The sequence below is a fragment of the Schistocerca serialis genome, chromosome 2, assembly GCF_023864345.2.
Source record: "Schistocerca serialis cubense isolate TAMUIC-IGC-003099 chromosome 2, iqSchSeri2.2, whole genome shotgun sequence".
Lineage (NCBI taxonomy): Eukaryota > Metazoa > Arthropoda > Insecta > Orthoptera > Acrididae > Schistocerca > Schistocerca serialis.
In genome coordinates, this window is record NC_064639.1 from 801,750,459 (window position 1) to 801,775,795 (window position 25,337).

Consider the following 25,337-nt stretch of genomic DNA (forward strand, 5'->3'; position numbering starts at 1 on the left):
TCCTCTGACTTTTAAACTGACTTACCCAACCAGTTATAGGAGGGCCTACGGTTTAACGTTGACTCCTAAAGACGGTATAGCTTGGTATTTCTACACATTAACAAATACTGCCAGCTAAAAATCCTAGTACTGCCTGGATATCCAATCCAAGTCATTTTACTGATATTATCAACTATGAAAATGTCTGAATATACTGATGTACCATATAGGTCAATTAGTTGCTAGATACTTTTCGAAATTAGAGCAAAGTATGTATCACATGACACGGATTGTTAGACAGAAACTATAGTTGAAAACATAGAGGCTGATGATAACAATCGTCTGAGAAGGCTCATTGTAGTAGGGCTACTGTATTGTGACTACGTTTGTCAGATACGTTTCCTTTAAGATTGATCCAATCCACTAAACACATATCTTCCACTTTTCTTGTGTCATTCTCTCTCATTCCGTCGCCGTCCGTATCTTAGTTATGATTGGGAATCATTTTACTGCTATGAGTACGAATGTGTTTGTGATGACACTATCCGTCCTTGTAAGGGGTCTGAGGGTCGATAACATTTAATGCATATACATAAAGAAAGCCTTGTGTCATTACTAGCGACCCAGCCCCACTTCGCACAGGTACCATTAAGTGTCTACGGCCAGACGACTTGTGTGGCATTGCGTATTTTGCTTGCGGGCCACTGCGTAAGGTGCTGATTAAATTGCGGAGAACAACGTTAATTAATTCAATATCGTCACTTTCATATGACTTACACGATGTAAGCAGCGAACGGCCGGCAAGTTGTTTGGAGGCGCGAATATCGTGTGTTTGACATTGAATTGGCGTTTGAAGTGACATCTCATGGCAATATGGAAGCACATTGTGTTGCATGTAGTATGCTTAAATCAGTGCATACATTTTATGCGAATCAGGGGCGTATGTGTGTAAGTGATTCATTGTGTATCGGAGGTTAGCTGAAGTGGCGCAAATAAAAGAAAAAAATAAGAAAAACCACTCATGATGTACCTGTTTAGCTCGTGTTGCAGCACTTATCTTAACTGGTGAAACTCACTGCCGCAGTTCTTTGTGGTGGACGCTTTATGGCAGACTTCTTCGCCGTGCCACGCAAAGTATCGTGTCCACATCTAGGTTTGATTCAAGGAAGGCAGAGAGCTGAAAGTTGAGTCATATGCTGCGCTGCGGAAAGAACATACTGTACGTACACGAAGCAAAGTTGCGTATATACTTTTTCGGATAACGTTTCACTTGTAGCATGAAAAATAAAACACCGCTACTTTGGATTCATGTTTTTTCGCTGTGCAACTGTCCTCAAACATTTGCAGGGAAACTATTGATTAAAAGTATATGATTATTTCTAATTGTAAGGCTCACATCACAGCCTTACGATGAGCTGGTTATCTTTTCGTTATTGGTCATACTTATTACGATAATTTAAAGTTAAGTTACTCACTGCCAGTTCGAAGAATTTGCAGTGAATTAAGACTGCGAACTGCGATCGCAATTCCGAGGAAAGCAGACAATGAAAGTCTGAAATCGTCATATTTTTAAATGCATGTTTCTACATCATTGAGAGCTAAATGCTAGGCGAAAAATGTGACCCATCCAGGATTCGATCCACAACCTTTCATACGCGTTACCGCTCTTTTACTATCAAACTGACTTGGTACTTTCATGGAACATTCAGATGAGCGTAGATAAAATCATCCTGTAGTTCAAGTTGCAAATTGAGAAACGAATAATTATTATAAAGAAAACAAGAGTAAAAGATTCTGAGGAACCAGGAAACTAACTCACAACCTATTCTCTCTTTTTCGTTCTCTCTATATGTTTACGAGGAATGAAAGTGAGCAAAACAAGGCTTCACATGACTAGGCACCAGAAACAGGGAGTAATCATAGATCAAAGGGGAACTTAACCAACACACTGTCGACTAAAGACAAGAAAGAGCGTATTTGCAAAAGACGCTCGATAGCGTGGCAACAGCAGCTACTTCCATTGCGCGGTCTCCAGATACTGGTGAAAGGTTCGTTCTCCCCTTCAACAACGTAGTGACCCAAGTAGCCAGACAGTCGTAATCGTTTTCCTCTGAGGAAAAAAGTCGGACGTACGGATGAATAAGAAATACATCCAAAAGGTGGATTCAGGCCTACATCTACATTTACATCTACATCCATACTCCGCAAGCCACCTGTCGGTGTGTGGCGGAGGGTACCTTGAGTACCTCTATCGGTTCTCCCTTCTATTCCAGTCTCGTATTGTTCGTGGAAAGAAGGATTGGCGGTATGCCTCTGTGTGGGCTCTAATCTCTCTGATTTTATCCTCATGGTCTCTTCGCGAGATACACGTAGGAGGGAGCAATATACTGCTTGACTCTTCGGTGAAGGTATGTTCTCGAAACTTTGACAAAAGCCCGTACCGAGCTACTGAGCGTCTCTACTGCAGAGTCTTCCACTGGAGTTTATCTATCATCTCCGTAACGCTTTCGCGATTACTAAATGATCCTGTAACGAAGCGCGCTGCTCTCCGTTGGATCTTCTCTATACCTTCTATCAACCCTATCTGGTACGGATCCCACACTGCTGAGCAGTATTCAAGCAGTGGGCGAACAAGCGTACTGTAACCTACTTCCTTTGTTTTCGGATTGCATTTCCTTAGGATTCTTCCAATGAATCTCAGTCTGGCATCTGCTTTACCGACGATCAACATTATATGATCATTCCATTTTAAATCACTCCTAATGCGTACTCCCAGATAATTTATGGTATTAACTGCTTCCAGTTGCTGACCTGCTATTTTGTAGCTAAATGATAAAGGATTTATCTTTCTGTGTATTCGCAGCACATTACACTTGTCTACATTAAGATTCAATTGCCATTCCCTGCACCATGCGTCAATTCGCTGCAGATCCTCCTGCATTTCAGTACAATTTTCCATTGTTACAACCTCTCGATACACCACAGCATCATCTGCAAAAAGCCTCAGTGAACTTCCGATGTCATCCACAAGGTCATTTATGTATATTGTGAATAGCAATAGCCCTCGAGAAAGAAAAGCCAACTGTCGACGAATAATGTTGACGAAGAAGCTATTTCAACAGCGGGGAGGCAAGACGGATCAAACCAAAGGGGTGAGGCTCCGGTAGTGAGGTGCGCCTCTGGAAGGATGTGAACACCTAAGACACTAACAGCAATAACACCTAAGACACTAACAGTAATAAAATATTCGAAGGCATGTAGCAATTTAGGGTTAATCTGCCCAACTTCGACGGGCGAATTCACACTGACCGGCTGCAGATGGTTCAAATGGTTGAAGTGGCTCTGAGCACTATGGGACTTAACATCTGTGGTCATCAGTCCCCTAGAACTTAGAACTACTTAAACCTAACTAACCTAAGGACATCACACACATCCATGCCCGAGGCAGGATTCGAACCTGCGACCGTAGCAGTCGCACGGTTCCCGGCTGGAGACAAGAAAATAAAAGAGATGTAATGGAATACGGCACCAGGGTACACGTAAGACATTGCTTCATGTAAACATGATGGACGCCACATCTTTAATATCGGGAAGACTTAATCCTCCGAGCTTTCGTGGCCTGGCCACCACTTCATATCCAACTCGGAAGATGTTGCCACAGGAATCGACCGGATAATTATTTGAGTCTGCGGCCCATGATCGTGGGAAGCGCGAGTATGTGTGCAGTGTAACATATTTTACTGAAAATACAGGTATCTAAGACCCGCACCTGGAGAAGGAAGCGAAGGGAACGGCGTTCGTGCTCAAGAGTCGCTCCCTGAACACGAATTGTAGCCTCTTGCCAGTTTAGTGTCGCAATATTGGTCGGTTTGCGATCCAGTAAGATCCCTAAAGTATTGTGGCTATCGACCACTGTCGCCAAAGGAATTACCACTTGATACCCGCAGTAACAAGAATGTGCATTTGCGACCAATAATGCGGGCACCAGCAAGGCGAGAAAAAAATTCAAGGTATCATTGAGCACGGAAATGTCGCCGACATTTCGTACTAAAACCATGATGTCGTCGGCGTACGCGCGGATCGAAAATCGTTTCCCCAGTGCACTCCACCGCTAGACCACCACAACTAAAGCGAATTACACTCACGCCCATAAATTAAGGATAGTGATGATACATGGTGAAACAACTCTCTGGTGGACCGTTTGTGGGCTTAAATCACCTCGGGGTATGACCATGCGGTGCATTTGACTTGCGGTTATCGCACGGTGGCGCTGGCTGCTGTCCACATGCGCAGAGGTGTGTTGGTGCATGTCAGAGTACGGTGCAGCGAGTAACTGTGCAGACGTTTTCAGACGTGCTAATGGTGACTGTGTGTTGAAAATGGCTCAAAGAACACTTGTTGATGACGTTATGAGGGCTAGAATACTAGGGCTACTGGAGGCTTGTCAAACAGCAGGTCGGAGCACGGGCCATCCGTGTGTCATAAAGCGTGATCTCAAGATTATGCCAACGATTCCAGCAGACAGGAAACGTGTCCAGGCGCTACAGTACGGGATGTCCACAGTGTACAACACCACAAGAAGACGTATCTCACCATCAGTGCCCGCAGACGGCCACGGAGTACTGCAGGTAACCTTGGTCAGGACCTTACCGCAGCCACTGGAACAGTTGTCTCCAGACAGACAGTCTACAGACGACTGAACAGACATTGTTTATTCTCCCGGAGACCTGCAAGGTGCATTCCACTGACCCCTGGTCACAGGAGAGCCCGTAAAGCCTGGTGTGAAGAACACAGTACATGGTCATTGGAACAGTAGTCCCAGGTTATGTTCACGGACGAGTCCCGGTATAGTCTGAACAGTGATTCTCGCCAAATTTTCATCTGGCGTGAACCAGGAACCAGATACCAACCCCTTAATGTCCTTGAAAGGGACCTGTATGGAGGTCGTGATTTGATGGTGTGGGGTGGGATTATGATTGGTGCACGTACATCCCTGCATGTGTTTGACAGAGGAATTGTAACAGGTCAGGTGTATCGCGACGTCATTTTGCACCAGTATGTCCGCCTTTTCAGGGGTACAGTGGGTCCCACCTTCCTCTTGATGGATGATAACGCACAACCCCACCGAGCTGCCGTCGTGGAGGAGTACCTTGAAACAGAAGGTATCAGGCGAATGGATTGGCCTGCCTGTTCTCCAGACCTAAACCCCATCGAGCACGTCTGGGATGCTCTCTGTCGACGTATCGCTGCACGTCTTCAGACCCCTACGACACTTCAGGAGCTCCGACAGGCACTGGTGCAAGAATGGGAGGCAATACCCCAGCAGCTGCTCGACCACATGATCCAGAGTATGCCAACCCGTCGTGCGGCCTGTGTACGTGTGCATGGTGATCATATTGATGTCGGGGAACATGCAAAGGAAACAGTGGCGTTTTGTAGCACATGTGTTTCGGGACGGTTTTCTCAACTTATCACCAATACCGTGGACTTATAGATTTGTGTCGTGTATGTTCCGTAGGTGCCTAAGCTGTTAGCGGCAGTTTTGTGTAGTGCCACGTTGTGTGGCACCACATTCTGCAATTATCCTTAATTTATGATATGAGTGTATATCCCGCTCGCTGCATTCTCGAGGGACTGCTGCTCCCTCGAGTATGGCGACTGTTCACTAGTTGGCAAAGGCATCGTTTTCACAATTTGGCATTAATTCATCATAATTCAGACAGTTGTACGAAATATTTATAAATTATATACAAGAATCTTTCTAGTGAATCAGTGTATCTATTAATCAAAAATGGATCAAAATCCTTCAGTAGTTCCTGAGGTTAGCCTTCACATGCAAACGGACGCAAGCAAGCTACATCAATTTATGTGTACGAGGGCAGTTCAATAAGTAATGCAACACATTTTTTTCTGAAACAGGGGTTGTTTTATTCAGCATTGAAATACACCAGGTTATTCCCCAATCTTTTAGCTACACAACACTATTTTTCAACGTAATCTCCATTGAATGCTACGGCCTTACGCCACCTTGAAATGAGGGCCTGTATGCCTGCACGGTACCATTCCAATGGTCGATGTCGGAGCCAACGTCGTACTGCATCAATAACTTCTTCATCATCCGCGTAGTGCCTCCCACGGATTGCGTCCTTCATTGGGCCAAACATATGGAAATCCGACGGTGCGAGATCGGGGCTGTAGGGTGCATGAGGAGGAACAGTCCACTGAAGTTTTGTGAGCTCCTCTCGGGTGCGAAGACTTGTGTGAGGTCTTGCGTTGTCATGAAGAAGGAGAAGTTCGTTCAGATTTTTGTGCCTACGAACACGCTAAAGTCGTTTCTTCAATTTCTGAAGAGTAGCACAATATACTTCAGAGTTGATCGTTTGACCATGGGGAAGGACATCGAACAGAATAACCCCTTCAGCGTCCCTGAAGACTGTAACCATGACTTTACCGGCTGAGGGTATGGCTTTAAACTTTTTCTTGGTAGGGGAGTGGGTGTGGCGCCACTCCATTGATTGCCGTTTTGTTTCAGGTTCGAAGTGATGAACCCATGTTTCATCGCCTGTAACAATCTTTGGCAAGAAATTGTCACCCTCAGCCACATGACGAGCAAGCAATTCCGCACAGATGGTTCTCCTTTGCTCTTTATGGTGTTCGGTTAGACAACGAAGGACCCAGCGGGAACAAACCTTTGAATATCCCAACTGGTGAACAATTGTGACAGCACTACCAACAGAGATGTCAAGTTGAGCACTGAGTTGTTTGATGGTGATCCGTCGATCATCTCGAACGAGTGTGTTCGCACGCTCCGCCATTGCAGGAGTCACAGGTGTGCACGGCCGGTCCGCACGCGGGAGATCAGACAGTCTTGCTTGACCTTGCGGCGATGATGACGCACGCTTTGCCCAACGACTCACCGTGCTTTTGTCCACTGCCAGATCACCGTAGACATTCTGCAAGCGCCTATGAATATCTGAGATGCCCTGGTTTTCCGCCAAAAGAAACTCGATCACTGCCCGTTGTTTGCAACGCACATCCGTTACAGACGCCATTTTAACAGCTCCGTACAGCGCTGCCACCTGTCGGAAGTCAATGAAACTATACGAGACGAAGCGGAAATGTTTGAAAATATTCCACAAGAAATTTCCGGTTTTTTCAACCGAAATTGGCCGAGACAAAAATGTGTTGCATTACTTATTGAACTGCCCTCGTATAAAGAAGAGAAGAGTTTAGTAAATACAGCTGAATGCATTACCATTCGGCAGAAGCTGAATGGCATTTTCGCTGCATACTGACTGTTACGTTGAAAAGAACGAAACGTGACGGACTTCTCTTTGAAACAAAGCGTATTTTCTTGAGATGTTGTTACTACAGACGCCAGGTTAAGCGCTTTATGTCTGCACGCGTATACATAATTTTTGTCTAATCAAACAGTAGCTCTTCGGACTGTTTTTGCAAGTTAGCACAGAAGAGCCAGCTATGAAGACGGTCGGATCTGGTGACCCGGCAATATCTCTGCCAGGGCGGCCGTAAAGCTGTTTGCTCGTCGTGTGCGGTATGAGGCATTGTTTGCGCTGCGCCGGATCCTGAGGCGCGCGCTGCCCGCGGCGAGATAGCGGCGCGAGCACGCCGCCAGCGCCAGGGACTACTGGCGCCCTCGCCGTACCGCTTGCAACATGTCGCGCGTTCATACATTTGTCCAGCGTTTCAAGGTGTAACGGCGATGGTCTGTGGCATTCAGGGATTTAGCAATAGTATCATCAGCCTCTTCCACTGTACTGTATTCACTCCAGGTCTCTTTTCGGAAGGCTGTCTTCAATCACCTGGTATATGCATGAGAATAATGAAACAATCTAAGAATGAATGAAGGTCTATCTATGGTGAAATGACTGTTTCAATTTCTTGTAGTAAAATGCATAAAATATACTCTCAAACCCCAAACAGGCCAGAATTTTAGATGCCGGCCAAAGTAGACCGCACAACGCATGAACTAACACGATGTACGTTCGCGGTAGCGGCTTGTCATAACGTAGGAAGCCAGGAAACTGGTCCCGTGAGCCGTTATCATCCTAACGTGTTCTATTCATTCTATTCGGTTAACCGGGACATAACTGTCCACGGGACCATCATTTGTAACCCCCCCTTATTAATCGACCTATCCTGCTTGCGATATAAAATATGACCGTGGATCGCGTGTCTACCTAATGGAATTTTTCTAATTGGATAAGGCTATCTTTCCCGAAGAAGTGATACCGATAAGTAGGGGGAAAACGTACAACCGATTTTTCTGATAGAAAAGTCTACTAAAAATAAAAAAGTAATTAAACCGAACAGGGCTACAATTTGGAAAAATGAAAGTTATTTTGTGCTTTCACTCACGAACAACACTGGACAGAAAAGGGGTACCACTGATCATGAATCCAAAAGTTACACTAATGAACGAAAAGGAAATAATTACGGTCGCCAGCCCACTATGGCGATTTACATCCAGAATCCTGTACAAGATGATGGGAAAGAAAAACGTTTATTATTAAATACTGACGTGGCAACTGAAGGTTGTGTCGTTTTTTTTGAGTTGATGATAATGAAATACGCTATGATGTTTGCCGACATGAACGGCTGGCTGTTCGCAATTGTATTCGTATGCCAGCTCCGTTCAGTGTATTTCTATGTACAGTTCAAATGGTTCTGAGCACTATGGGACTTAACTTCTGAGGTCATCAGTCCCCTAGAACTTAGAACTACTTAAACCTAACTAACCTAAGGACATCACACACATCCATGCCCGAGGCAGAATTCGAACCTGCGGCCGTTGTGGTCGCGCGGTTCCAGACTGTAGTGCCTAGAACCGCTCTGCCACCCCGGCCGGCTCTATGTACAGTCGATTCGTTTTTAGTATTGGGCGTTACGTGAGTATTCCATTTTAAACCAAATATGATGATGGTGTTTTTAGATAATTGGGTGTTATAATGACCTTATTTCTGCTACATTTTGCTTCGGTATTATCTTAAGATACCGCTTGAAAATGTACCTGAAGGATGAAAACCAGGTGTAAAACGTTTTAAGATGTGTAGCTGAGGCGGAATTCTAATGGTTTTTATTTTTTTTTACATTTGTGGTTCTGGTTATCACGAAATGAGAAAAATTTAACTATGGAAATCATTATTTTTAAGTTATGTTGTACGTTATAAATTTCTTTCTTCTTCCTCTGTCCATTTTGGCCAACTATGGGCCACGTAGAATTTGAGGCTATCTGGCCAAACTCTTCCCAGAAGATTTTTTCTTTTAGTTCTTACCTTCCTCTGCTCCTCGGTTAGTAAACTCCTAAGTATTTTCCCTTAGAATACCTCGTTGTTTTCTGTTCAGCTCCTGTACAGATTTTCGTTATTGCTGGTGTGACATCATTCCTTTCGTTGTCCAGTTGAGCAGAAGAGCTCAAAGAGACAGCTTTCTTTCTTATAATCGTTTTCACGAACTTATCATTGCTTCCCACACATTTAAACTTCATTTACGTTAAAAAAGGACTGAAATCTTTTCACTAAATTGTCATCCTTCATAAAAAAGCAAGTAACTCCCAAAACAATGTTGGTATCAAACATAACAGGCAACTACAAATATTCTTACAAAAGTGAGTTCGATGATTTAGGAAAAAAAGATTTGTGACACTAGCATCAAATGTGCAAATAGCAACATCATATTGTTTCGCTAAATCTTGCTTCATTTAGCTTTACTAGGCTATTAAGCTTGTTATCATCAAATTACGTGGAAAGCACAAAATTTCTGTAGTAACTTCTTCTTCCTTGCCTTTCCTGTTTCTTTGCGGGGTCAACATCTTTTTATGTACGTTTTTACAAAGTTAGTGACATTTGCTGGGCGGATGGCCTTCCTGACGCGTCCCCCTCGCCCCCGCCCCGGAAATCCCGACCCGAGTACCAGTGTGGCGCGTGGCTCGAATTTCTAGCAGTCAGCACTCACATCATACACTCTTCGAAAGGAATAAGACAGACCACAAAATAATTATCTGAATGGGACGGAAATCGGTACATGTGATATATATGTACAGACGAATAAATGATTACAATGTAAGAAAAAATTGGATGATTTATTCCAGAGAAATAGCTTTACAGGTCAAGTTAATTGCTTGCATAAGGGCCAGAGGTGGACCAACGCGTTATTGACTTGCTCAATTCGAGAAGCTCTTTCTCTTGAATAAATCATCCAATTTTTCTGAAATCCTAATCGTTTGTTTGTCTGTACATATACATCACATCTACCTATTTACGTCCCATTCGGATAATTCCTTTGTAGTGCGTCTTTTTTTGTCTTTGATTGTGTAAGTTGTTCTTAGTACACTACTTATTCCCGCAGATTATTTGTGCAGTGTTCACGTACTTCATCACAGCTTTATACCTTACACTGCTCTTTGAAACGTTTGATGTGGAATACAAGGAACGAGATACCTTACAAGGAAATAGAAACATTCTGGTTTAGGGTTGTTTAGTATTTCAGACGTCCAGAAAAATATTTCCATCTTTTCATCATGTACAGTTATCTGAATGCCCTGGCGTTCGGTTTCGTGTGTCGTCGATTATACAATATGATCACTTGAACGGTTTTTAATTCTTAGCCGGCCGCTGTGGCCGAGCGGTTCTAGGCGCTTCAGTCCGGAATCGCGTTGCTGCTTCGATCGCAGGTTCGAATCCTGCGTCGGGCATGGATGTGTGTGATGTTCTTAGGTTAGTTAGGTTTAAGTAGTTCTAAGTCTAGGGGACTGATGACCTCAGATGTTAAGTCCCATAGTGCTAAGAGCCATTTGAATTTTTTAATTCTTATTTTGGAGTAGTAAGCTGTTTGCACTACATACAGCTGTAGGTATCATACATCTGTAAGTGTTACTTCTTGCACAAGTGAGTTGTTGCCCGCTACTGATGAAACCAAGTCCGAGAAGAGCTTCCGTTCACACTATTGTGGGTGCGTTGCGTAACTACCGATAGCCATCACTGCGCGATAACACTACAAACATAATGCTCACTCGCTTGCCTCTTAACCCATTTCATGGCTCGTTGTTCGTGATGGTCATGAGCCGAAAAATTTTAATGAACGTGTTCGTTTCGAGCACAGTTTCGACCCTGGTTTGAGACGCAACATGTACTTATGTAAGCGACACGTGATTACCCTAACACCTCATTTGCAGCAAGGTGGCGCTGTTGCGACATTGGACTAATAATGAGGAGCAGCCTTCTTTACATCCAGGGTCGGATCTACCTGACAGTATTCCGTATTTTTTTTTATTTAGTCAGCACTCACTAGACTTTTTTGTTTAGTGTCATCCTCTACCCTCCTACCCCTTCCTGATATACTCTGTAATCCGTTTTACATTTTCTGTTGTTGTTTTCTTCATACCAAAGACAGGTTTTCTGCAGCTCTCCACGCTAGTTGATCCTCTGCAATCCACTTCATTTCTGTGTAACTGCTGCTACACACATCCAAACTGTGGCCTCCCTCTACAATCTTTACCCCCAACCCCACCCATCCACTCTTCCAGCCCTTACGTAACTAACTAATAAAGGATATCTGGTTTCCTCAAAGTGTATCACATCAACCGATCATTATTTTAGTGAAGTTGTACTATAAATTCTTTCTCCCAATTTCGATTCAGTCCCTGTTTATTAGTAATTCAATCTATGCATTTGGTCTTTAGCATTCGTCTATTCCTATGCTCTTTTGTCTGAACTGGTTATTGTCCTCCTTTCACTTCCGTTCAAGGCTGCACCTAGATTTGTGTTTAATGTTAACAGATTTCTCTGTTTCAGAAACGTTTTTCTTGCTATTGCCAGTCTGCACATTATATACTCTCTGCCTCGGCCGTCGTCAGTTATTTTGCTGACCAAACAGCTTTTAGTGTCTCATTTCCTGATTCCCTCAGCATCGCCTGATTTAATAAAACATTTCATTGCCCTTGGATACCCTGAAGAAAAAATAACGGGTGTAGTTTCCCAATGCCGTCCGCAGTACCAGCATAACAAGATCATATAAGCCAAGATTCTAATCTTTGTCTAACATTGTAGTTGCTTCCGTCTACTGATCCTAGAACGCAGTTAACTATTAATGAACAACTTAGCGTGTGACCTTGTTGTCTGTCACTTATTCTTCTGACGCTTCCCCATAGACTTCTTCCCTCCCCTACTCATTCTAGTACCTCTTTTACGTCCAACTTTTCACATGTCTTGTTTTTTTTTTTTTTTGGGTGGGGTTGGGCGGTTTCATCAGTCTTTTGACTGATTTGATGCGGTCCGCCACGAATTCCTCTCCTGTGCCAACCTTTTCGTCTCAGAGCACCACCTGTACCCAACGTGCTGAATTATTTGTTGGATTTATTTCAGTTTTTGTATTCCCTACCGTTTGTAACCTCTCTGACTCCCTCAAGTACGGTGGAAGTTATACCTCGATGTCTTGACAAATGTCCTATGATACCTTTCCTAAAGCCAAACTGATGGTCATCTGACAGTTTCGCAATTTTCCGTTCTTCTATAAATTTTTCTTGTCAACAACATGAATGCATGACATGTTAAGTCGACAATGCAATAGTTCTCGTTGTGTGAATATCTTTTACAAAGTCGGAAGGATTGCGACCAGACTTGTTGATTCTACGAACCAACTTGAATTGTCGCTTGGTTGCCACTTCCCCCAAGTGATTACAGAAATTCCGCCTTATTTTATCGCATGTCTTTTAAAGCTCTATTAAAGTCCGATGCTAATACTTCCATGTCGACTCCCATTACATTTTTTGTCACGTCATCAGAAAGTCCCTCACCTCGTAGAGATCTTCAGTGCTACATATACGCTTTGCCTAAAGTGCTTTCTCTTTTTTTTTCCTTTTAATTAACTACTTCCAACAAATAACTCTTAGGGATTTTAATCAATATAGTTTCGAAAATTTTAAAAATTATACACGTCATTAAGAGAATGCAAATAATAAGTTACTAGGGCATGGTGAAAATTTTTCGGTTTGGCTAATAAAAGGCATCGATATCAATGAAATTTTGTTATTCTGATTTTGATAAATGTAGCACAGTAACGATTTAGCTTGGTCAGGGGAGTAGGTTTGTTTTTCCTGTATTTTAAAGTAACCGCGTGTACTTCCTTTAGATGAATAAACCAGAATATTATGACATTATAAAATTCTTCATTTTAGGCGGGAAGTCATCGAAAGTTTGTAGATGTTTATAAGAAAGCTTCTTTATCAGTTAACAAATCTTAACTGCGGATGAACGTGGAGTGTCCATTTCGCACCTGACACGGGACATTGTCTGGAAGCTTGTCGCATTGCACCAAAAATTCGGAGATGATCACATCGCTCGAAAAGATTGTAACTATTGTTTGCTGAAATGTAAAATAAAAAATTATTTGCTGTCATCATATCTTTTGCAGAGTAGTAGCAATGTGGAAAACACTACGCAAAGCTTTGAACCAGCTGAAAGAAAAAATACGTTGGAAGAGAGTTGACTGCGAAAAGGAGAAAAAGACCATTTTTCTTCAGGATAATGTACCGCCCATAAAGATGAATTACCTAGCGAGGTGGTAGAGTCGAGAAGGCACTCAAATTCGTATTCGAAAGTAACAGAATTCTTATCTCCCTCAGGCCATCCGTATTTAGGTTTTCCTTGGTTTTCTTCAATTAATAGATGTGAATACGAGAATGTTTCCTTTGAGGAGAACACATCTACATCCTTTTGCTGTCAGATTTTGTGCTCCGTACACATAAAGCACCATTGTTAACGGGAAGTTAAGCTTTTTCCATCCTTTCTTGTTTACGAAGGTGCTTTAGAAACGTCATAACTATCTGGAATGCAGATTGCTCGCGCCTCCTCCCTGTTTATTCGATTTGCAACCTTCTGACTTTTCCCTATTTCCACAACTAAAGCAATTTGAGTGTAATAAAGAAGTTATGGCAAACGTAAATGAGTATTTTGCAGGCATTCAAGAATCGCTCTTAACGAATAAACTCTACTGGTGTGGGATATTCACACCGAGCAGAAACGGAACAAGGTCGGAATTTACGTGGACTTGTGTCCTGAAAAAGAGTTTTCACTGCCAGGCCCAGGTGCTTTTTGCTTAGTCTTCTAAGATAGAGTAATACATTTAAAATCGACACCACACAAAAAGTTTTGAGAATTTTGTTCGGGGCATATTCTACAGCACTAAAGCCAATAATAGGAAATTTTGAGGTTAGTATATTCTTCTCTGTACCACTGAACTCTGAATATTTATTCTTCCTAACGAAAGAAATTACGAGACTTCATATACGGCACTTTCCTTGACTACACTAAATACGGAATTCCAGAGGGTCGGTTAATTAGAAACTCTGTGGTAGCTATTCGCATTATTAAGACGAACCTCATTAATCGTCTTCGCCTCCCACGTATTAAAACGGTATCCAGAACCATGACTCTAACACAGACCTTAATATGTCGCGGTTAGTGTAGTACCGTATGTGCTATCGAGAGCAAATCAAGCCACGCTCCAAGCTCAAATTTGCCGCCATTGGGGTATGGCAGCAGCGCCATGGGCGTCGTTTCCGCAGGGACACAGTTATGTGACGGGCGATGAAACGGGGGAGGGCAAAATAAAAGGGAAAGAGGTCGAATCTGAAGAATAGCAAAAGAAGATAATTGGTTGGTGGGCTTTAAAATTGAAGGGTGTTGAAATGTGTGAAATGTATTCATGAGGAGATTTGGATAGACTATTGATTAACAGTTCCAGAAGACCTACATTTCCCCGGTACAGAAACGCTTCTTGTTGTTTCTGGCTACTAGATAAGGTATATTTTGCGTTTGTAGTTTTGTTTGTCACGGTTTTACAATAGTCGGTGATGAAACAGCGGTAAAGTAATCGCGTTTACGTTGCCAGCAATACGACTTTGAACCGTCGCAAAATTATATTGTGTCATACAAAAAGAAAATATTGAAGTGTCTCCCTTTTACCTCATTGTTAAATCGTGTTGGTCAAATTAAACAAATAAACACCCTTAAGCAGCAATGAATATTAAAAACCAAAGCTAATGGTGAGACGTTGGCCGGGAGGGAGCAGGAGAGCAAAGTTGTAGTTTGTTCTGAGCTTCAGTTCTCCTAGTTACGCCTTCATGTGCCACTACCTCTGATTAATTTCCAAACTAAACAGGAGGTCCTCTGCATGCTTTCCTCAGTGAAGGAATACAGTAAACGCAGAGATTATCCCACATCTCGGCCTTGGCACGACCATAATCGTGGGTACCCAGCCCCATAGACTCTACGGTGGCCTTTACATTCGAAGTTTCTGTGCTTTTTAATGCACAATTTGCGACGAAAAAAACGATACAAAAAATAAAGATAACCATTTAAATCTTCTGGTAATTGCTTGGTGTCTGCCTCCATAGCTCACAGGAAGCTGGCGCGGTAGCTCAGCGTGTTCAGTCAGAGCACTGGTCACCCTCTGTAATTAAAAATAAAAAAATCTGTGTTAAGTTCAGATTGATCGATGGGATTAGAAAGTCATGCGACATCCGTAGAGAACTGCTGAAAAAAACGGCGAAGCAACATATAGAAAGAAGGGGGGGGGGGGGGGGGAGCGGTTGTCGTGTCTGGGTGCTTTTTGGAGGACCCGGGTTCAATTCCCGGTACTGTCGTGGACTTTTCCTTGGTGGGAGGACTAGAACGGTGTACACTCACCCTTGTGATGCCAGCTGAGGAGCTACTTGAATGAGAAGTATCGACTCCAAAGTCGAAAAAGCGACAACAGCCTCTATATCGCATCCAAAGATGCCACTGGCAGAGTATTACACAGGGGTCAGTCTGTTCCAGTTGGTCCATAAGGGCCTGAAAGCGTAGCTTTGCTAACTGTAATTTCTTGGTATTTCATCAGAAATTCTATTAAAATTTTCTTGTCTTTACTACACAGTTTGGCTACACCAAATAGCTTTCATCTTGAGGTGGGCGAAGTGTGGAAAGAGGCAGTACATTACTTCTAGGCGCCTGCAGGCAGGCGACTGGCCTCAGAGATGTGTCAAGTGGTTGTCTACCTGCAGGCGCGCCTGACTACTTCACACGTTTTCTCTATAAATGTACATTTTTAAAATTCTCAATAAATGTGAACAGGTGGCACTGAAGGTTTTGCTGAACTTAGGGTTTCAGAGAGAGGCATTGCCGTTTTACTGTCGCATGTGTCAACGTCGCAACCCTCTGTGATCACGCCACAGGAAGCTATGAAATAGGAGCACTGAAAAAGCTCCCTTTTCTGCTGCAGACCACATTCAAATTTTGTCGCATGATTTTGAACGATTCCTAGTGGTTTTAAGCTGAACACGAGAGCAAAAATTGCGGTCGTGCTATACTCAGATCCACAGTGCAGATCCACAATGTCCATAGGGAAGGGTTTAAACGTCCAAGGGTGTCAGCAGTGTCAAAGGATGTCATAAACATTTTCCTGACGCTCATCACAATGTCAATTGTCGTTTTGGACATCGAAATGTGTGGGAATCAATGTCCCAAGTATAGGGGTGGTTTCATTCACGCATTTTATGCCTCCCCCTGTGGCGATTCTGAACGGTGGTGTTTCTGAAATATTTTCCTCGGCCACTCACAAAAAGACTGTCTTTTCAGCATTTGGCGTCGCGGTTCTGACCTCCATCACAGAGGCCTCAGGAAAAGGGGTGAAATATGGGTAAGAGGGGCTGTGACGACCTTCCAATCGTGTGACATGTTCACGGTGGCTTTGGGCAGAATTGTGGTGAAATTTGGTGCCAGTGTGACGTCATTAACCCACTTTACACATCACATAAACTTATGAGCTCTGGCTTTTTTTTCCCGCAAGTGTCGACACCTTGCTGTTTGAAGCGTCGTAGAGCCCGAAGATGACGTCGCCACACTTTTGCACCATTTCAGAGGAATGTTGTAGGCACCAATGAGCCAAAGTTCAAACTCATGCTTCGGAGTGGGATACAGTTACGGGGTTTCGAAAAAGTGTTTCTTTAATTCTGTTGCGCAGTGTACATCGTACTTGTATCCAGGGAGAACAGAGTACAAATCACTCTCTCCGTATCCTGACTCAGTTTCCCCGCGGTTATAATACATCATTTCAACAAGGCGACGGCTGATTTCATTCCCCATCGCTATCCAACTTCCTTACGTCCTTCTATATATTTTTATCCAAATTACGCCGTTCCTTATGAAGTGCTTCTTAAAAGAGCCTAGTGGGGAGATAAAACCGAAACTCGAGCACATTATGATGAGCTTCTCTTCATATTGTCTCTGCGATGACCCAAGCAGCTACTGGTTTCAAATAAACAAGGCATTTAGCTTGCGAAATTTGAGAACGAAGTTGTTGTCATTAAATTAATCTAACGGGCCCAAATATTAATTTCAAGTGGTTTATCGTGTTGGGAACGTTGCCCAATTTGTGCTTATCTAACATGAGCCGAATTTATATGAGAAATCTTTCACGTTGAAATCGATAACTTCCAGTTTGCGCCAAGGTTATACCTGCCTTTTTTATTGTGACCTCCTTGTATGAGTGTGACCAGGTGATTCTGAGCAGTAAGAACAAGTACGTTTACGTAATAGTGCTCACTATATTGCGTAAAGTTTTTCCGTAACTTGTTTTCGCTAATGGAAGTGACCCACGTCGAATGATTTTGAGACGCCACTTCTTTATGTGCGAATCACGTAACAACAGCCTTCGCGCCGCATCTCATGTTCCAGTGAAATACTACTCCTCATCCAGGTCACATGTTAACAGCTAAATTTATCTTATGTGACAAAACTCCCCTATAGTGAAATTAATTGCTGTTCCAAAATCAAACTTAACAAAATGGTTATAAACCCCCTGGGTTATCACAATTGGCTAAAAGGACGCACAACGGAAGATAGTTTAATGTAAGTTTCCATTTGTAGGTTGTCCATTTTCTCTTTAGATTCGTTACTTACTATCCTTTTCTTCCGTCCTTTATTTATTCTTACAATTTTTGCGAACTTACGTCTCCTCTATCTTTGAGATACTGTACGATATGAAAACTGGGCCACTTGACTTCTGTGTCCGACCACCGGCAGCCTTAGCGATGTAACAACTCTTTGTGCGATAACATAGTTAAGGTAGTCCCGTACTCAGGGAATGAATGTAGGAGAGGAGGTACAGGAATCGTGCATCGCCATTCTAGGCAAGGCCGTAGTGAACGTACTTTGCCATTGCCGCCCTGCGACTTATTGTGAAATGTCAGGTGTGGATCGTGGCGTGTGGATCACTGTGATCACTGCGTGGACAGTTCATTTTTACGTTTGTGTTGTGTGGTGGTGATGGTGGCAGTGATGACGATAATGATGATGAGAGAAGTGAGAGTGTGAAACCCGACGTCGGCACATGGCCTACTCCTGTGGAATAGCGCCAAGGGGGCGCTGAGATTAATGCCTCCATCCAACGGGAGGCTCACGATCTACAGTGTTAAAAAGTCCCCACTTCATGGGACACTATGGAGAGATTTGGAATTTTATCCAAAACATTCCTCCTTGCCAGGCAAATACTGGTAGTGGAAATGAAAATGAGCGTTTGGCGTCATTGGTCGGGAGGCCCCTTACGGGGCAGGTCCGGCCGCCTTGGTGCAGGTCTTAGTACATTCGACGCCACATTGGGCGACCTGCGCGCCGGATGGGGATGAAATGATGATGAAGACAACACGACATCCAGTCCCTGAGCGGAGAAAATCCCCGACCCATCCGGGAATCGAACTGTCCCCTTAGGATGGCATTCCGTCACGCTGACCATTCAGCTATCGGGGCGGACATGCTCGTAGTGAAAATGTTTCAGCGTCAGGATTCGAACCAGCTACGAAGGCAGGTTAGGGCGACACTGAAGTAGCCATTATTAAATATGTTTCAGTTAGTTCTACTGTTATGGGACATTTGTGCTAAAATGAGTGGTGAAGCAGTCATGGGACCATCGCGGGCTTTAACTACGATAACTTGTCGGAAGAAGAAAGCTCTGTCCACGCCGAGAGCAGATGGTTACTAGGAAACACAAAACAGCTTTGCGAGACGGATGTGGGCCACGTTCCCTTCACAGCAACCGTCTTCGTACGGGCACAATTTGCTTCCTCCTCTCCCTACGCCTCCTTCTATAATCGGAAAAGGAAAGTTAACAAATAATACCCGCTCTGCTCCATCCTACGTCCAGATTGGCAATGTAAATTTTCGAAGTAAAGCAACGAGGTTCGAACGAAGGTACTGTCTGTGTAAGTGGCTGGAATTCAAAATAATGCAAGTAGAAGTGCGGCACAAATCTTGGATACTGATTTTAACTGCAGTAATAGGCCGCAATATGTTCAAATTTTAATCATTTTTTGCTTCTCTTCGATAACTCTAACCAGACGAAAAGAAAAAGAAATCAGTGTGCAGAGGGACTGAGAGGTTCGTCAGTTTTGAAAGTATCAAAAGACATTACAAATGCGGAAAAAACTGAAAGAGATACAAAAATCAAGAAGGCAGTTTTGGAAGGAACTTGACTTTTCCAACTAAAATAGATATGTGGAAAAGCGATTCATCGTGAATCTTGACAATTACATCTACATTCATATTTCGCAAGCCACCATATGGTACGTGGTTTGTGTACCAGTGTCAAGTTCCCCTTTTCCTGTTCCAGTCGCGAATGGCCTGCGGAAGAACAATTTTGGTAAGCCTCAACGTGAGCTGGAATCTCTCTGATTTTATCTTCATGGCCATTTCATAAGATATACGTAGGACAGGCAGTACTGTCTGACTGTTAATAGTAAACCACACCGTGATATAGAACACCACTCTTGTAGCGTTTGGAGTTGGCTGGGAATCTTCGTGACGCTACCGCGCTTACTACAGGGTGGAGCAAATAAAAGTGGCCCGGATGAGTGGATACGATTGGATGTGAATGTATTCGTATAACCACACCCCGTGACGCGCACACCACGTGTACGATCGCCACGTGATCCACACTGGTTCAGAGCGTAGTGTGGGTTGTCGGTGTGAGAGGAGCGTTGCAAAGGATACGATGGCACTCGCAGTGGAGCGGCGGGTGTGGACAACAAAGTCATGATTATGATGTGGTCAGTTATTTGCTGAGAATTTTAGTGGTGTCAAAGCGTCAGCAGAGCGTGCCATGCAACGCTTAGTCCGAAAATGGCGACCGACAAGATCTGTTTTGAACAAGTCAAAAAACATTCTGAAACGTGCCCGCACAGCAAAAATGTGTCTGCAGTTCACCAGAAAATGCTTCAGAGTCCTACCAAATCAATCCGACGCGTGTCGCAAGAGACCGGCATATCATGTCGATCATACGGACGAATACTCCACCCGGACCTGTTCTCCGGACCACTTTTATTTGCCCAACCCTGAAAATGAACCCATGACGAGACGCACTAAGCATCCTTGGATTTTCTCTATTTCCTTTAATGGTCATAATTATCTCGTACAAATCCCACGCTGATGAGCAACATTAAAGTATTGGTAAACGAGGGTTTTGTGCTCCAACGTCGTTGTGGGGTGACAACACTTCCTGAAGATTCTTCCAGTTAACCTGTCTGGCACCTGCCTTACCTGCGGCTACTTTTATGTGGTCGTTCCGCTTTAAATCGCTCCGTACGCGTACTGCCAGATATTTAATGGATGTGTCTGCTCCCGGTGATAGCTTCTGCAATACGGTACATTTGTTGATGTTGAAGGACAACTACCAGTGCCTGCATCAAGCGTCGATCATCTGTGTTCCTGCATTTCGCTGCAGTTTTCTAGCTCAAGACTTTTCTGTATAAAACAGCATCATCCGCAACAAGCCTCCTGGAACTTTATACATCCACCAGATCATCTGTATACATTGTGAAGAATATGTGGTCTACATTTATCACAATAACTCGTATTCTTGATCAAATGTTTCCAGTGCCGATTCTGGATTCGTGGACAGTGTGCCGGTATTTAAATCCTAGCAGATATGTTATGCGTGTGTCATTCCTTCTTCGCTATGGTCAGTTGAAGAGCGCGTGATCCCGGGCATGGGTGTGTGTGTTTGTCCTTAGGATAATTTAGGTTAAGTAGTGTGTAAGCTTAGGGACTGATGACCTTAGCAGTTAAGTCCCATAAGATTTCACACACATTTTTGAAGAGCGCGTTTGAAATTGTCAGCTTAGACTGATAGCTTCGGTCTCAAATGGCTCTGAGCACTATGGGACTTAACATCTGTGGTCATCAGTCCCCTAGAACTTAGAACTACTTAAACCTAACTAACCTAAGGACATCACACACATCCATGCCCGAGGCAGGATTCGAACCTGCGACCGTAGCAGTCCCGCGGTTAAAGCTACGGTCTCGTTTGCTCTTCCCAAAATATCTTCTTTTTTTTTCTTGCTCTCCTGTGTCCAAAGTTTTCAATTCTTTTGGTAGCTTTATCTGCAAATGTGTGATTTGCAACTAGGATTCAAAACGCTATGCGTTCTCTGGTATCTTCTGTCGCATTCATTTCTCGCCAATCCTGGTTCTCTTCTTCCAACTAAGTGATTTTTACCTTTTTAAATTTATTATATTAAGTATTTTTTTAAATTTAGTGTTGTCCATTCTGCAGGTGTGACCATAGAACCTAAAGTGTCGTTTACGTACTGATTCAGTGAGCTTGTCTGTCTCTGTGTATTGGTCTGCAGTTTTTCTTTTAATCCATACAACGTTTGCGTTAATGCAACCATAATTTTTTCTGAGAAATTTTCGCTCTTCCTTTGCAATTTCATCAGTTTTTGAGTGAGCTCCTACAGATGTAGTTCCTGAGACACGTAATGCTAAAGGTAAAACAACTGTTTTGTAATTGCTGAGTTTCGCATTACGAGATATCATTCGTTTATTGCAGCGATTCCATGTTATTCAATACGCTTTCTTGAGCTTTGTGGCTCTTTCTGACTGGTCTTTACTGTCTGATCCAGATCTTACTAATATATCTCACAGATATTTAAAAGAAGGCACACATGAAATTGTCCCATGTTTAGTTTGCATTGAGGACCTTCTGATTTTAATGTATATTTTCCATCAAATGAGTCTTCTTATATTATTATATGTGGAGGCCTGCCTTTGATGCTGTCTCGTATTATTACAATTAACAACATTATATAATTCTTCTGTTTTGCTAGGTTTATAAATTTCCTGGGAGAAAATACAAATGTAATATCAGTTTTAATGTTTAATTTATCTTGATGATTACATCATGTGTCATCTTATCCTCGTATGAGCCCAAAAGGAAACTGATGATTTTTTATTTTTAAATATAAAATGTTGTACACGCGTGCACCAATTGGTAAAAACAGTCTCACGTCGTCAGGCCCTCGTAGTGTAGTAGTTAGCGTTATTGGCTATTGCCTGTAAGTTCTGGCTAACCAGCTCAGATCTTTCTGTGATGGAAAGGCGTTAAACAGGGACCACTTAGTTTCGTGAGGCGAAAAGAGAAGCTGCTTTAATCAAAAAAAGACTGTCATAGTGTGAGTAGCACTCGCAAACTGACGGTTCCATACAAACTTAACTGTCTATATAGATCGTTCATCCATACCGGAAATGGAGAATCTCGACTACTTTTGTTGCTGTCGATATCGTAATTCTGATTCTTTGGAAAAGGTATCGTAACAGACGGAGAGACCGTCGGATAACAAATGACAAAAAATATTTTTTCGTGTGATATGATTACGCCAACGGCCTTGCCGCAGTGGTAACACCGGTTCCCGTCAGATCACCGCAGTTAAGCGCTGTCGGGCTGGGCTAGCACTTGGATGAGTGATCATCCGGTCTGTCGAGCGCTATTGGGAAGCAGGGTGCACTCAGCCCTTGTGAGCCAAACTGAGGAGCTACTTGATTGAGAAGTAGCGGCTCCGGTCTCGTAAACTGACATACGGCCGTGAGAGCAGTGTGCTGGCCACATGCCCCTCCATATACGCATCCAGTGACGCCTGTGGGCTGAGCATGACATTGCGGCCGGTAGGTACCGTTGAGCCTTCCAAGGCCTGTTCGGACGGAGTTTAGTTTAGTTTAGTGATATAATTACAAATCATCAATTTTCGGTTTTTTTCCTTAGTTGTACCGTGAAACCCTGCTTGTTGGTAGATTTCATGGTTCTAGGTCAACGGGAAGCGCCCTAAAGGTTTCGATGAGTGAGTTTGCGAGTATCTGAATATATGACATAAATAGCCGTATGTTTTTACTGTATTGACTTAGAAGCTTGAATTTTTTTACACCTTGAAGGGACCCTAGACTTAAGTATCTGACATATATTCCATCCGTTCATGAGAAAAAGGGTTCTATACAGTCGGACGGACAGACAGATTGATATGTTTTCACCGAATGAAGTACGGAACTATAAAAAGCAGCTGAATTCAAACACATAGCGCCAAAACTGGAAGGCCTGCACCAACCTGTGCTCCATACTACATTCATTAATTCATTCATTTACAGTTCTTCCCATAGAGCAGGAGTCTCTATGGAATGAGTGTAGCATACTGCGCATGTCGGCAGCATGGACCTGGGAGTGTTACGTGCCTTTCGTATAAATTTATTGCTTCTCGCTTTGCACTAAGATTGAAACTTCAATACTGCACTGATTTGCCATCTTTCCACAGATTTATTTGTTAATAACAGCCACGTATACAAATCGAAACACGTCAAGGGTGAAAAAGATATTTTTCATAGGCAAGCACGACAAAGGTCTACATACACTAGTAAGAGGTACTCTGTCCGTTAAAAAATATCGACACAGTGTGTAATCAAGAGCGAGTATCGTAGGTCTGATTCATCTGACGGCATTGCCGTATATTTAGGGGACAAATACCAGATAAATTCAGTAGCATGAATATGTGTGTTAGCCCTTCCATTGAATGTCTACAGATTTTAGCCGAGATTTATATGCGGCGCGTCTGAAACATTTCCTCCTTTTATACAATACAGATCTGAAGCTGCTATGCTTATTTCAAAGTAGTCACTGTAGGCTACTTGTAGTCCTAAGATGTGGAGAAAGATTAAAAATATTGTACCCGGAAGTAAACACGAAAGAATTCCGCCCTTCAAGATATTTTAAAGTGTAGTAAAATTTGCTGTCCGTTTTTGCTACAATTTCGAAATTTTTTGGAACAGTTTCACTTCTGCTGCATCATCATCATCATCATCATAAGTCATTAAAAAGCAGTACGTCAAAGTGCAGTACAAAACCTAAAAATGAGCGGTGGCTTTTTTCCATAAAAAAAACTGCGACCTATGAGCTGTTACTTGCTGCAAAAAGGCGAAATTGCCTTGCGTTTATCTCTTTAAAGCTTTAAATCAAGTTCATTTCAGTACCTATGAATCGCATGTGCAGCATTCATAACATCTTTATACGGAATCTGTTTGTACTAGAGATGTGACGACATTGAATTTTATGCATGGAGCTTACGAGCAGAGCCTCGCGTGACTTCGGAGGCAATGTTTGTTGGCGACAGAAATTCTCTTTTCGCGTTTGAATGCTCACTCCATAGCTATTTCTATTCTGATCTTCTTCCAAACGAAAGTACCGGGTGTTTCAAAATGAATATCGGAGATTTACGTCTTTGTAGCGTTTATTACATTCGCCTTTCGCGGCACGTGGCCTACCAACTGAGCTACCCAAGCACGACTCACGCCCCGTCCTCACAGCTTTAATTCTGTCAGTACCTCGCCTCCTGCCTTCCAAACTTTACGGAAGCTCTCCTGCGAACCTTGCAGAACTAGCACTCCTGAAAGAAAGGATATTGCGGAGACATGGCTAAAAGGAACAATGCAAATTTTGCGAATAGAGCGGATGAGTTGCGACCTCTGTGCCGTTCCAACATTCGTTCGGCCACGTGTAGGGCGCGTGCAGTGGAGGTCGCTATGGTTTCACTTCCAGGCCGTGGTATACACGATTGTGAAAGAAAGTGGCGGCAGAGAAGCTAGCGGGCACGTGGATGGCAGCGACCGCGGCGTCAGACGGGTGAGTATTATGTAAAGCGGCGTTTGACACGGCCGCGGCCGCGAGGCCATATCGGGCCGTGGCGCTGACCGGCCGCGACCGACTAAACTCGCCGGGTCTGTGTCCAGCGCCAAACGAGAAGGGGGCAGCAAGCTGGGAATTGTGGCTTTGCACCTAACAAGTGCGTTACCTACAGCTTTGACACGTTTGTAGATATTCTTTCGGATTCATGTAGGGGAGTCGTTTATGCGGTCATCAATTACAGTCGAAATTCTTGACAACAAAAATGGACTGTAAGAGTTCAGATATTCAGTTATTCCACAAGATAATGTTAACGATATTTCCGGATTGCGATGTTTTTGTTCTACGATAAAGTCTAATATAAA

General features: G+C 43.2%; 1 protein-coding gene and 1 pseudogene across 1 annotated transcript in view; both read left to right on the forward strand.

Moving 5' to 3' along the window:
- Positions 1-25,337, forward strand: part of LOC126458043 (sialin-like) — a 408,590-nt gene that overhangs the window by 277,223 nt on the left and 106,030 nt on the right. The gene's annotated exons all lie outside the window — the stretch shown is intronic.
- On the forward strand, positions 22,687-22,804 carry LOC126459240 (5S ribosomal RNA; annotated as a pseudogene).